The following is a 12,281-nucleotide window of genomic DNA, read 5'->3' as shown; positions in this document are numbered from 1 at the left end:
TACGGTTTCCATTTTGCCTTGGGCTCCTGGGAAGTCTCCAAACATTTCCATAGATGACATTGAAGTATGTAAATAAGTTGGTATTTCCCTGTGGGTTGGTTATTCCACAAAAAACCAACCAAACAACCGAAGAACTCTCCAAACACCCACAAACAAAAACCAAAACCAAACCAAACCAACCAACCAAACAAACAAAAAACAAACAAAAAAAAGCCCCAAAAAACCCAAAAAACCCCCCAACATTGTAAAGAAATCCATAATTATCTGTCAAAAAGTTTCATGCCAGCCTTTGGCATTTTCCACAGGAAGAGGAGAAAGTACATTTAATGAACCACTGGTCTTACCTGACCGACCAGCTCTTAAGTATCCTTATTTTCTGCATGAATGGAATGAAGGATCAAAGATTTTAGGAAAAAAATCAGGAAACAAAACACTGAGAAACACTGAGTTATTTTCTTCCTATTGATCTGTAAATCCACTGATATAAATGATGTTCACAGAGCTATGGGTTGAGGTTTTTCCTCTTGAATGTTGGTAGACAATTCTCTTGAAGTTTTTAAATAGAACTTAAAAATAGATGCATAAAAAATAATGCGTGCACTGAGAAATACGAAGTTCATTACGAAAAGTAGGAGTGAGAATACTTCACATAATCTGGTTGTTTGTTTCCAGAAACCTTTTCACATTGTGCTCCCCTGGTGGCTCTAAAAGCAGGAGCAGGAGGGGCGGCCGGATGAGCTCCCACGAGTAGGTTGCACATTCCTCGTATGGGGGATTTGCAGCTCCAAAGAGCAGTGCTAAAAGCACCACTGGGTACAGATGCATGGGATTAATTCTGAGTTCTGTGATAACAAAATGACTGTTTTAAGCCCTTTCTTTCCACTGGGCTTTTACTGAACAAAAAACAGTTGACAAGTGTGGACAAAGAGCCCCGAGCGCTTTATGTTTGTCAAATTGCCTCTTTAGTGGGTGCATTAGGAATCAGAAGCATAAGAAAAATTCAAATTGCTTCAGGCTTTTCTGGTGAAACTTCTTTACCAGAGGTCTTATTTGACCTTCACAATGTACATATCTTTCATTAACCTGATGATCTAAAGATATACTGTCAGGTTTGTTTTAGGACAAAGAAACAATGAGAGGGAGGAATCAAGGGCATGTAACCCATTCAACTCATCTCTTATTAGACTTCTTTTCTCTCTGGGTAACGTTTAACTTTTTCCACAGTGACTCACCCCATGTTTTCACAACTGAGAATATTTATATTCTCTGTGCAATTTTCATATATATAGATGGCTCTCTTCTAGTTGTTCTTTATTTTCTCATAATCTATTATCTTCATTAGTTAAAATAATTGTTTTATTGATATAACATGAAGGAATAAGTTGATAGAAATACTGATCAAATTCCAGGTTACAATTTAAATCTTTAAGTGAAATGGATGTGATTAAAAAATTTGTAGTGAATAAACCTTTTTCTATTTATTCTTTGGGAATTGACTTGTCTTTCATGAGAGTCACAGATGGCTCCTGGACTAGAGGCACTGGTCTAAATAAACTGTTGGAAATAAACACATTATTTAAAAGACAAACATTTCACTAAATCATTTAATCATGCATCAGGGATGAAACCCAGGGTTTTCAGCTTCCATAGGGAAAAAAAATTGGCCTCCTCATTTGGGCACTGATATCCAGGTCATGGTAGGCCAAGAATCCAGATATACAGGGTAATTTTTCCAGTGTATGAATGAAAGCTGGAGCAGTGAAGAAAAAAGCAATCTCTCTTCCTCCCTCCATGCTAAGACTTTTTGAACCAAGTTTCTGTAATCTTACAGGCAACAGGGAGGAAAGTTCCTCTCCAGTCCTGAGAAAGACAAATATATAAAATCATACAGAGTATTGCTATATTATAATATTGTATTGCACATACAGCACATATACTATGCATGGTTATGTGTGTACAAATGCTGATATATAAAAAGTAATGCTACATATGAAATGAGAGATTCCCTTATTTGATGTAAAGGAGTTCTGTTGGTTTTCATCCAAGAAATGAATGGATGTGTGGAAAGCAAGAGGTGGCTGTGAGCAAAGGACCATTAAACACACACAGGACACAACAGTACAATGCCATAGAGCTGCTTGGTCATAAAAACCAAGACTAGAACATTTCACAGGTATTTGAGGAAACAAAAAGTAAGGATAATTTTCCATCTTGAGAATAATATCTCAGTTACTCCTTTAGATTAGATGCCTAAAGAAAAAATTCAATTAGAATTTCAGTTCCTGAAAGGTGTATCTCATAATGATTTAATTAAAGCTTAAGCTGTAGTGAAGTGTCCAAGTGCTTGTGCAGGCCATGTGGAAGTCACAGCAAAGCCAGCTTGCTCAGCTGGGCAAGGGTAAGAGAACATGAATATCAGCAGCCCAGCTCTGTAAAACTCCTGGGGCCATTTCAAACCCTGATTGAAGCTGAGAAGAAAGACATGCAGTATTCCTCTCTGTGTCTGCCTTACACACTGGCCTAAAATGGATGGGAGAGACTTTAAAACCAGAGCTTTTCTTCAAGGCAAAGGGCTGGAGGTTTCAAAAGAGGGTACAGGCTCTTTGTCAGCGTTTTCAGCATCCAGAAGTTGCCACTGTCAGCTGAAAGTGGCTGCCCTGAAGGCTGCCTGTGTAGAAATGAATCCCACTGCAGTGAAAATAAAATAATTTTACTGGCTGTCTTCACTTGTGCACTGGAACCTTCTGCAATGGTTTAAACAGGAATATTTTAGTTCATATTATCAGAAGATGAAAACCCTGTGCAATTACTCCAGCTCAGCGGAGAGAGGCTGACTTCACCACATGTGCCACTTAGTTTCTTGCAGCTGATCAACCTTAGGGGCTGGTCTCAGTTTTACTGAGTTCTGGGTCAACATCAAGTGTTTAATTCCTTGTAAAAGAGATAATAGAAGAAAAATTTCTCAAAAGAAACTTGTCTGGTTGTTACCTGTACAAGTGTTTATCTTACTCCTTTGGCAGGTATCACCTACTGGGGCCCATAATGCTATATCCAAGGGCCTAGTGCTGGAGTTTACAGACTAAGAAATCTTCTTTCTCAAGGCTGAATCTTAAACGTTTTGTCCACCTTTTTTTCTCTTTAAAGGGCTGTGAGGAAACTGAAAGAAGTCCTGTTAGTTCGGGCTGGCTGTTTGAGCCATGGTGTTGCAAGGTGTCCCAGGGGAAGAGAGGTGAGTTTGGGGTCTGAAATGCTGAAACCAAGAGATTGTCTACCTGGTTTGGGACATGAGAGGAGAGAGCAGATAAAAGTTTGCTGTCCAAGCAGAGAAACAGCAAAAATAGAGAGGTTGTCATAGTTGATTTAGTATTTCTCATGTCTGCAATACCTTGAGCATAATTTCCTGTTGTGTTAATGTGAAAGTGCCTAAGCCAGCTCAGGATCTGGGTTACAGGAGGCACAATGTGTAGAGGGCCCATTGCAGTGAATTTTTGGATAGAGTTGCACTGCTGTAACCTCTGGGAAATATCTGCTGTGTGCTTCCCAGTTCCTGGCTCAGGAGGGCTGTGGACACATCAGGGCACAAACCAGGAGGAAATATCACAACCTGGTCTGTGCTTTTCTGCCTGTTTATGGCCTTATCTCTGTGCAGTGAGCTGGACTCATGCTGGAGACTGAACTGCCAGCACTAGAACAGGTGGCAGAAGGCAGAGTTTCTTCAGGGCCAGCTGCAGAAAACTCCTCAGATCAAGAGAGCAGTGAACTCCTGTCACTGAGCAGGGAACAAAGCTGGGCTGGCACCTGGGGTCCAGCTGGGAGAACTGGAGCCCCCACAGCCCTGAGGCTGCCACAGCCCAGGCAGCAGAGCAGAACCTCTCCCTGTGGTCACATCTGGTCCATCACCTGCTGCTGTGAGCAGAACACTCAGAGGGACATACCCACCTAAGAGAAGAGGGCAATCATCTGTTGGGTAATGCACTTCTAACTTGCTAGGCTGAGCACTGATGTATCTCACTGTCTCTAGTGAGAAGCCCTGGGGATAGGGTTGTCCTCTGCTGATCCTTGTGCTGATGAGCTGCCATCTTCCTACACCCTGCTTCCCCCCTTTGGGGTTTACACCTTGTCATGCCAGTATTTACCTTGTCATATCAGTATTTATCCTCCTGGCTCACTGAGCTACCACTAGTCTCTCAGCAAAAATACCTCTCTGCTCCTGCTTTTCTTACCTAGCATGGATTCAGCCTACAGCTCTGCTCACAACTCCACAACCATTTATTTGGCTAAACCAAGCCAAGGGGGCCTCTTGAAGGGAGGTTGTAGCAAGGTTGAAGCTTAAAGATTTTAGTTTTTATATTTTTATATTTTTCAGATCCTGTACTGCATTATCCATAACTCTGAACTCCATATAGCATGTTAGTAAGCTCTCTTCACAAACCATTCCTTCCAGGCCTGAGAACCAAGGTCACCATCCCAGCCTCTGGCCTGAAAAGCATAAACAGAAGTGAATTGGGGAGGGGCAAACAGGGGAAATATGACTTCATTACCTGAAGCTGTAATTGCAGAATTAATCCCTGAAATGGAAATAGACCAAACTTATATCTGTCTGAAAACCTCGTGCCCACTGTCCATCTTGGGTGTAGCCTCTGTGAGGCTTTTGGCTGGCCAAAGTGTATCTACTGAAGGCCTTTAATAAATGCCCACTTTATCCTCCTAACTCTGTCTAGCCTCTGTTCTAGGTAGCCGTTCTCAGGCATCAAGGTAGATGTCAATCTCTCCTCCCAAGAAATAAGTGGTGGAACAAGAAGAAATGGCCTCAAGTTGCACCTGGGGATGTCTAGATTGGGTATTAGGAAAAATGTCCTCACCAAAAAGGTGGTGAAGCATTGGAGCAGGCTGCCCAGGGAAGTGGTAGGGTTGTTATCCCTGAAAGCATTTCAAAAGAGGGTTAGCTCAGCAGTGCAAAACCAGAATCCGAATGCAGGTCCCTCACCCCAAGCGCATGCTTGGGTGTCTGTGGGCCTCAGGGCTGCCTTCAGTTCCCTCCACTCTCCTCTGGGTGCAGAGACCCATCCATCAGTTCACTGTGCAGGGATAGGAGGATCTAAGCTTTTGAGAGCTCTTTGGAGAGAAAAGGGAGGCTAAGACAGCTTTGTAGATGTCCCTTTAACTTTTAGGATTAGAGAGTCAAAAAATAGGATAACATAGACCGTGAAAGCCATTTAAAAAAATGAATCCTTCTCCTGACCATCAGAACTTTAGTGATGAAATGTGCCATCCATCTAGATCAAAAACAAGAACTCTGTACTTTTAAAATGTTGTGAAACAGGCAGTTGTTATAACCAAGACCAGTTTATTAATTGAAGGAGAGTGAAGTCCTGAGTGCTCAGTGGTGCTGCCGAGAGCTGTATTACCTCTGAATTCTGGGGTTTTTTTTCTAGAAGAGCTCCCAGCATGACAGCTACTTCTTCATTTGTTTCACACAGGTTTGAATCTTGGGAAAAACTAAAAAATAGTCATATTTCATTTATCAGATGTTGTGTAATCTGTGTTTTTGCTAGTGTGTGGGATTGCTTTTTGCTTTTCTGTGAATATAACGAAAACACTGAAAAAAAATTGTGGATCTTTTGGATGTTCCTGTCAAAGTAGTTTTATTAAAAAATTCAAAGTTAAAATTCTTGTCATTACCTTTGGCAGGTACACATAGTTCCACAAAGTTAAATGAGTGAGCCATTTGTAGCTTCCTTACCATGGATGTGAGAAGCTGAAATCCTTTTGCAAGGTGCTGCACATACAGCTCGTGTCTGCTGGGATTTCTTGGCAGCATCTTTCAGAAACAGCCCCTTCCCCATCTCCTGCTCAGTAAATGCTCCTGATTAGTAACCCTGGCACCCTGCTGAGGCTGTGGCACAGCCATGTGCATGAGTCTCTGGCCATATATTAATCAAAAGGTGCACAGACATTACTGCAGTGAATTTAAAATAATTTTTCCCAATAATCAGTAAGCAACGTAAAATCCTCTGTATGTAAGTGATACATACACACACTGACAAATACTCAGCAAACTATTTATTAGAGAATCTTGGCTACAAGAAGACAGGTAAAAATGTAGTCTTGTTTGGATATAATTCACCAAAGAGTGCAATGCTCTAAGAAAAGGCATTGACAAAAGGTCATTAATGGTCAGTATAGGTGCTGTCTGCCACCTGCTCACATCTAACACAGGTTATAGAGCCTGAGATGCAGATTTTTAATAGTGTCGCAAGGTTTGTTTAACCCCCAAATCTTATTCACCTCACCTTTCTTCTATCATTTAGGCAATCTTCATGCAATCCAGAGCAGGTACAGAGGACAAGGTCTCTTGCCCCAGCACGTCCCAGAGGGTGGCACGGTGTGACAGGATAGTGACACAAACAAATCTGCAGTGGCGGCCAGAGGTCCCAGCACTGCAAGGGGGAATCAGGGAAACTGTGCCTAATGGGGGTGGCTGCACTTTGGCAGGATAAAAGATTTCATCCAACAGAAACCAGACACAGCAGCATCAGCCCCCAGATGTAACACAAACATGTTTTCCTGAGCATTCCCACAGCACTGAGAAGCAATCACATCCTAGGCTACACCAGAAAACACTTTCTCACTCTGCAGTGACAAAATCCTGGAGCCCCAAGCCTGCTCTGCTAAGATGAACAGCAAGGTGAAATTATTCTGATAATTAACTCATGCAGCGATTGCTAAGCATGGTACTGCACCCAGTGAAGAATTTGTGGTTTAATTACACCTTTTATAAATTCCAATATAACATCTAGAACAGGAGTTAATTTTTACTGCTTTCTGCTAGAGCATGTTCGACAACAAATGTTTAAGAGCAAATGTTTGACTCAGTCTTGGTGGAAAACTTCTCATGGATCAGAGATTAATATTCAGCTTCTCTGTAAAGGGCTTTCCAGGCCTATATGTTTAGGTAATTTTAATTAAAGAGTATATATTTTTCAAGATTTTCTAAACAGAAAGCCAGCCTGTGTAAACTGAGGAAGCATTTCTGACCTCAGTGGGGTTGTGACAATTTACCAGGGGCTGGTTCTTGGCCTCCAGGCTGGAGCTACAACCCTTGCAAATGCTACATCAGAGATATTTTGCAACTGCTTTTTTAACTAATGCTAGACATAGCTCCCATGGTTATGGCCTATTTCATGATCTTCTAATTTGCTATTTTTCAGTAGAAATCTTTGTGTTGTTATCAGAGCAGCAGATGAAACCTGCCACTTTTGACCTTTTGAAAATAGCCCACAAGAAATAGGCATCAGCTTTGTACAAATTTGCTTTTTTTTTTTCTCTATTTTATTTTAAATTTCTAAAGGAAGGTAAATCCTGATTTCCAATGTTACTTCTGCAAAAGAAAGAAAAATGCAGAAAATCAAAATCTCTATAATGTCTGCTTTTTATCATCCTTTCTGCACTTTAGCTCCTTTTCTGAATGGGAGCCAGCAAAATGAAAATAAAATGTAAAACCATGTACATAAATGCAGCATGGGAAAAAAAGAAAATAGCTCCCAAATATTTAAAATCACGTTTATTTTATGGCTGTAATACTTGGTAAAAATAGCCCCAAAACTGATTGCACATGGAAAAAAAGCAAACTCTGATCTGCGTCTTCAAAATGCAAATGTGTTAAAGGCACATACAAAACCAGAGCAGCACACTGCAAAAATGGGTTTCCATGTGTAATCAGAGGGGATAGCACACAGCTATTCCTTGAACCTTTACCATAGAGTAAATTTTGGCATTTCAGGTCCAATTTTCACTTTCTCCTGGCACCATAACATGACCAACAGTTGTGTGTTGTGTTTGCCCACTGGTATTATGTTCCCAATTGCCCACTCCTTTTTCACTTCTGCAATTACCAGGGTAATAAATTTTGTGAAAATCTGCCTTGGGTTCTGTTTGCCAAGACCTCTGTATAAACAGCAGCATCCACATAGCTTTTCTCATTCAGCCATGTCTCTAAAGATAATGGCAAGCTCAACATCTCCTTGGAAGAGCTCTCAGGTATGAGAAGCTTTGAGGCTGTGAGGGGGAATATGCTGCAAATGCAGACTTGGGGTGTAATTGCATCTGTAATAGTCTGTCACTCATGTAAGTGGACCATCACCATCTTTTTCTCCTGAGTTAGTGTAATTCTGAACACATGGAGGAGGCTTTGAGAAATGAAAAAAGAGGTCTTCAAACTAAGTTGTGAAATAACTATATTGATGTGTAAAGAGGAGTGAGGAGATGCCCTGAGTGGGGTGGACAATGGCCAGGCAGAAAGGGACCTGGGGCTGCTGATCAACAGCGAACTGAACATGAGCCCTGTACTCGGCACTGGTGAGGCCTCACCCTGAGTGCTGTGTCCAGTTCTGGGCCCTCAGTTTGGGAGGGACTTTGAGATGCTCAAACACATCCAGAGAAGAGCAATAAGGCTGCTGAAGGGTCTGGAACACAAGCCCTGTGAAGAACAGCTGAGGGAGCTGGGGTTGTTTAGCCTGGAGGAAAGGAGGCCCAGGAGAGACCTTATCCCTCTCTACAGCTGCCTGAAGGGAGGTTTAGGCAGGTGGGGTCAGCCTCTTCTCCCAGGCAACCAGTGACAGGACAAGAGGGGACAGCCTTAAGCTGTGCCAGGGGAAGTCTAGCCCAGACATTAGAAAAATATTCTTCACAGAAAAAGTAGTTTGGCTGCCCAGAGAGGTGGTGGAATCACCGCACCTGGAGGTATTTTAAAATAAGATTGAATGTGGCACTCAGTGCCATGGTTTAGTTAGTCAGGTGGTGTTAGGTCATAGGCTGGACTTGGTGATCTCCAGGATCTTTTCCAACCTAGCTGATTCTGTGATTCTGTGCCTCTGTGATTCTGTGATTCTGCAATTCTGTGATTCTGTGATTCTGCAACTGATTCTGTGATTCTGTGGGTGAGCTCTGCCCAGGTTGCCCATGGTAAGACCTGCAACTGTTGACACGTGAGAAAGATTTGCAAAGGGAAGAGAAATCTGCCACCATTTACTGAAATATTGGTTATGTTCTGTTTAATCCTTTTGTCATTCTTTTTTTGGACTTTCTTTTTTTCCTTTTGCTGCCTTTCCATGGAAACATAACACAGCCTATTGTTTTGTTTAATTTTTGTCATTTGCTTCTCCTCTATCGACCTCTTCTAATATGTGTGTAATTCTATTTTTTTTCAGACAAGCTAATGATCCAGGAAGAGGAAAGACATTTTCAGGGCAGCACGAATATAAATGATAAACTGTAAGTCACATTTGTTTGCACATGGATAGTATTTGTGGTTTCACACTGTTCCAAAGCAGAGGCTCTGCTTCCAAGAACTGGCTGAGTAGTTTGCCTGTTATTTATCACACTGTCCCAAGTAGATGATTTCTGGATGATTAACAGAGCTATCATTGCATTCTTACACGCAGGCTGAACTTAATTTGCTGCCTTTGAAACACTTCATAATTGTCAAAAAGAACAATAAAAAATGAACAGAACCCGCAGGAATACTCATCTGCTAACCTTGCTGTTAAATGTCTTCTAAATGTTAGCATTATTTCAGCTGTAATTAAAGCCTAGATGAACTTTTCCAGCCTTCCCATTGTCCACGGCTTGCAATCAGTTGCAAACCCAAGCTTTCTTTAAATCACAGTGAGGAGATTAGACTAATGAGTACTGACTTCTCAGAGTGGGAAAGAGTCTCAGAGACCATGCTGGCTTCCCAAGAGCACAGGGAAGTTTATTCTCAGTATCTCAAAGAGGTAAATTTGAACACTAGCTGCGACTACAAAATATTTCAGGTAGATTTCCTCTCAGTTTAGGAGCGAGATAAGCAGAGCCCTCAATTAAGGGTGATGCTACCAAGGAAATACTTTCTTCTATTAGCCAGGAAAACATCTGCCAGTCCTACTATTCACTTTATGGAATTGAAAGGCATAATCTGAGGCTGCCCTTGGAAATGCAAATTCAACATAAAACCTACTGAGCTGTCTGTCTCTTTACCACACATGTTTAACAAATTCCATTTGCAAGACTTGCTCTGTACTATGTTGGGGGAGTTATCTGTGCTCTGTTTAGGAACATTTCATGATTAAAGGATAGGAAATGATTATTTTTACTTCAACTGGTTAAACTGCTCACATTGCATTGTGGTAGCAAAGTCTGTGACCTGAGAAAATTTGCCAAGTTCCATGACACATGTCTCAATACAAGCAAGCAGTTTATAAACCCATCTTGGGTTACTTTATTTTCCGTTTCTGATCTGTGGGAAGCTAAAGGAGAATCTATGAATGTTATTATTATCATTAGGTTCACTTGTTTCATATTGCTGAGCCTGAGCATCAGCTCTGTGGAAGTAGAAAAGAGTCAAAAATATTCTTTAAATCTCTTGTCATAGATTCTAAGCTGTATTTATCTCTGTATTTCCTGCTTATTAATGTGATTCATCTATTTAAATATTTTAAAGAGGATTCAATCTTGGAGTATGCAGCTATACACTTAAATTCCTAAAGACCTACTGGAAACGCAAGGGATTTTTCAGAAGTAACTAAGCTGCTTTCCTACCAATTTCTTAATGGCTTTTTATTTTCTAGAAGTAATGTGGGTGCTGGCCCAAGGGAGAATGGAAAAGAGAAAAGTCTTCATTTTACCCAGAGGGGAATGGGCCAAGGTCAGCCCTCTGCCCCTGCACTAACAGGCCTTTGCCAAGAACAAAGTTCCTCCTTTTAACTCATTTTATCTTTGAATACCTCATAGGAACTCATCAAAACCCCCCTCCAAAAGGTCTTGTTTTTCTCAGTGAAGACAGTCCTTTTGCTTGTGGCTAGATCTGAAATCCAGTTCTGTTGGGAAAATGTTTAATCCAGTGTCTGCTACAGAGAAAAACAAATCCAGTAATTTTCCCATTCTTTATCTAGATATAGCAGTAGCTTGAAAAATGTAAATTATGATACTTCATGGTACCTTCTCTGTGGTGGAGGTCTATTTTGATTCTGTTTTCATAAGAATAGGACTCTTAACCTGACCTGCATCATTTTTTTTCTCCTTTTTGCTCTTTTTTCCAGATGCTATCTTCTGCTCTGACAGTATGGCCATTTTTCTGTCAGAGAAGCCCAGCAAAAGGAGGAAAACAAATGCAAAATTTCCTACTGAATGATTCAAATTACCTGGAACAGCATTTGAAATAATGAAAGCTGACTCCCATTAGCAAAGTCGTGTGCCCACTATTGAAACTAAATTGTGTGCTGTGGAATTGCAGTCCTGTCTTCAAAAAAAAATATTTTTCCTGTTGGGAGAGCACTGAATGACAAAATACACTCTGCTTAAAATAACACAGGGATTTATATCGCTCATGTCAATACAAGAAAAGACTAATTTACAGGTTATTAATTAGAAAATTTTGCAACAGTTTCAGTGCCAAATGTTAATGTATTATGCAGTAACATCTCTAGATTGTGATAAATTTTGAATTATTCTTAAATGGTTTTGAAAGTTATACCAAATCCTGCGATTGGCTCTTGATTCCTAAGTGCATAGAAGATGCCATAAGCCTGTAAACATCCATATCCTGAATCAGGACTTACTGAATACTGTTTCCTCCAAAATATCTGATTCATGTTCCAAAATTTGAATGTTCATAAGCCCATTATTTGGCCAAATGTTGTAAGGTCAGTTACATATGACTGCTGGCCTGAACAATAGCTAAAGTGGTGAATGTACATAAAGTCCTATTCTTTTTCCATATAAATGGCCTCAGCTAGTTATTCTCATAGGTTTAGTTCAGCAAACAGTCCTCTGTACTCAGTGGATTAGCTGATTTAAAATACTTTTATGCATGACAAGAATCTGATCACCAAAACATACTGAATGTTACTTCTGGAATTCATGCTGTTTTCCATTTTACTCTGTTAATGGAAAGTGGTACAAATGTCCCTCATGAGGCCTTGAGAGAGGACTCAAGATAGCAAGATGTGTCTGGTTGCAAGTGTCTGATTAAAACTGATGGATCCTTCTGGAGAAACCTTAGTGGCATAGAGAGACCACTTGGTCTCTTTCTAGTGTTTAAATTAATGTGGTGTATTTCAACTTTGCTGCACTGAAAAAGTATTTCATATGTATAATAAAAGAAACTTTTGTGCCTGTGATGTGTAAATGTAAGAACAGTTGGTGTGTGCCAAGCTCACTTTACAACAGACAATGGGAAGCAGGATGAGACCTGCATGCTTAGAATAAATTTTGAGAAAACTCTACTGTATCTTAAGAGTAAT

General features: G+C 40.6%; 1 long non-coding RNA gene across 1 annotated transcript; it reads left to right on the top strand.

The window, feature by feature from the left end:
- Nucleotides 1–3,121: 3,121 nt before the first annotated feature.
- LOC141725248 (uncharacterized) lies at nt 3,122–11,426 on the top strand. Its single transcript, XR_012577099.1, has 3 exons — nt 3,122–3,229; nt 9,210–9,273; nt 11,079–11,426. It is a non-coding gene; the product is annotated as an uncharacterized LOC141725248 (long non-coding RNA).
- The last annotated feature ends 855 nt before the right edge of the window (nt 11,427–12,281 follow it).

The sequence above is a fragment of the Zonotrichia albicollis genome, chromosome 1, assembly GCF_047830755.1.
Source record: "Zonotrichia albicollis isolate bZonAlb1 chromosome 1, bZonAlb1.hap1, whole genome shotgun sequence".
Taxonomy (NCBI): Eukaryota; Metazoa; Chordata; class Aves; order Passeriformes; family Passerellidae; genus Zonotrichia; species Zonotrichia albicollis.
This window is presented reverse-complemented; position numbering and strand designations above follow the sequence as displayed.